The sequence below is a fragment of the Limulus polyphemus genome, unplaced genomic scaffold, assembly GCF_000517525.1.
Source record: "Limulus polyphemus unplaced genomic scaffold, Limulus_polyphemus-2.1.2 Scaffold2511, whole genome shotgun sequence".
NCBI classification, from domain to species: domain Eukaryota; kingdom Metazoa; phylum Arthropoda; class Merostomata; order Xiphosura; family Limulidae; genus Limulus; species Limulus polyphemus.
The window spans coordinates 157,941-160,438 of record NW_013668121.1 but is presented as its reverse complement, the minus strand read 5'-3'; positions in this window follow the sequence as shown (position 1 = coordinate 160,438).

Here is a 2,498-nt window from a genome sequence, read left to right as displayed (position 1 = left end):
TATTGTTAAATCCACTAAACGAAACATTTTGTGTGTTACTGCCACGAACTTGTTACATAGTATTGTTAAATCCACTAAACGAAACATTTTGTGTGTTACTGCCACGAACTTGTTACATAGTATTGTTAAATCCACTAAACGAAACATTTTGTGTGTTACTGCCACGAACTTGTTACATAGTATTGTTAAATCCAGTAAACGAAACATTTTAATTTCGAAAGTTTTTGTTGTTTTTTTAAAAAGAGAACTCGCAATTACTTTGAGATATACCAGACTGTGTGACCATATTTTATAAGATATTTATAAATAATAGCTCTAGAACACTATTTACTTGACTTTAGGCTCTTAACATTATGCAATGCGGATATAATAATTAATTTTTATGGGTTAAACTTTCTAGAACTTTCATTTTTGAATAACTTATCGCTTCTCAAAGCCCATTCCTAGTTTCATTGAGAAACTAATACCTGGTATGCTGGCAAACAAAATGATCACAAGTATCGAGTCCCGAAGTTATATCAGAACTGATAAATCCTAAATTTTCGTAATTGTTATACAAAAAAAAAAAAGTTTGGTCACGATATATTTATGGTAATTAATCCATAAAGAAATATGTTTATGCATTACCAAACTTCTTCCAAACCGAATGGGAACACACTAGTTATCTAAAAATGCTAAATAAATCTCTAGTATAGGGTCAAAAACATACAAAAAAAAGTTATTCCAAAAGCGCGGTTTTAGTTAAATATTTTGAATTTTACTTTAAATTACGCCGAAATATAAGTTCGACAGGACAGAAATATCTCAATTATAAAAAGGAAATTTCCATTTCCATTTTAATTAGCTTTAGTCTGAACTTTATCGTAACTACAATTCCAAATGTGCATTGCTTTAAAGTTATTTTAATTTTAGCGAGTTCTTTTCTTACACGTATTATCCAAACAGCGAGATGAACTAAAAAGGAACAAAAGAGACTCCTTAGATTTAAGTAAAAATAGTCTAAGAATGCATAATGTTTATTGAAAAAATCTAACATTTAGCGAGATTGGATTTTTGAATTAACCCAAAGTTGATGGGTTATAGGGCTCGTATTTCCTACATTTTAGGAAAATCATTTAATTATATATATCTATATTTTATTTGGATCATTCCTCTTCAAAAAATATTCATTTGATTTTTATTTTTTTATTTTTTAGTCCTGAACCTAAGTGTTTGATTTTATTAGCCAGAAAGTGGAACATTTGAAACTTAAATAATATTTGGGTATGGGCCTATAAATAGTTTTTTTTTAAACGAACCAGTTTGTCCTCCAATGACTAGCAGAAAACTTCAGGGCTTATAACGTTAAATTTGGGGATTGAGTCCCCCAGCGAATACATCGGAAATAACCCGTTGTTTGACTCTTTGCTAAGTCAAACAAACCTCCAATCTCTATGAAGCCAGTCTGTTTTAAAATTGAAAAAGTTATTCTGTTTAGATAATACATTTCATACTCAAACCGGTTACAAGAATTTTAATGAAATATTACACAGCAATTCCTTCAGTTGCCTGACATTGTATTTGTTATTGTTGCCTGACATTGTATTTGTTATTGTTGCCTGACATTGTATTTGTTATTGTTGCCTGACATTGTATTTGTTATTGTTGCCTGACATTGTATTTGTTGATGTTGCCTGACATTGTATTTGTTGTTGTTGTTTTTTTTCAGTTCAAACCTATAAAGTGGGCTATCTGCGTTCTGCCCAGTGCGTGGAATTGAAACTGAATTTTGCCATTGAAATTCTGCAAACTTACCACTGACCCACTGGGGGACAAACTCATCGGTTTCAACAAAAATTATAAAAATAGGTTTCTCTAAAGTATTTGCATTTGCATAGCATTTTGATGGTAAAACATTGTTCTCTGAGAGAATGCTTTCAACATTCGTGTATATTGATTGTACATCGTGGTTATCCATACAGCTGTTCTTATGCTGTTTGTTTTGTAATGTCTATTTAGAAATGGAAAGGATATAACATCATTATTGATAGGTTGTTTAGGCAGAGTATTCATAATGAATCTAAGTTTCAAATGGACAGCAACTGTCTGTTGTAGAACCCCACAAATGTAGAGGACGACGTTTCAAAAGTCTTCCGCCTGAAGACGAAAGGCGGAAGACTTCCGAAACGTCGTCCTCTACATTTGTGGGTTTCTACAACAGACAGTTGCTGTCCATTTGAAACTTAGATTCAACATCATTATTTATAAATGTCCACCAGGGGCGCTCCTTTTCTGTTTTTTTTCTTCTTTTTAATACTCAGTTTTTGAGACTTGAGTTCCTCAATGTAGTTAAAACTGCCAACAATGTACATGTGTTACATTTAATTGTTAATATAAGTTAAAAAACAACAACAATATAAATTTAATAGTATAATTATTTGTCTTCTTGGTTTACGAAACGTTTTTTTTTCAACTTAAACGTTTAAGATTGACTCTGAAAAAATAAGATACTACATAAC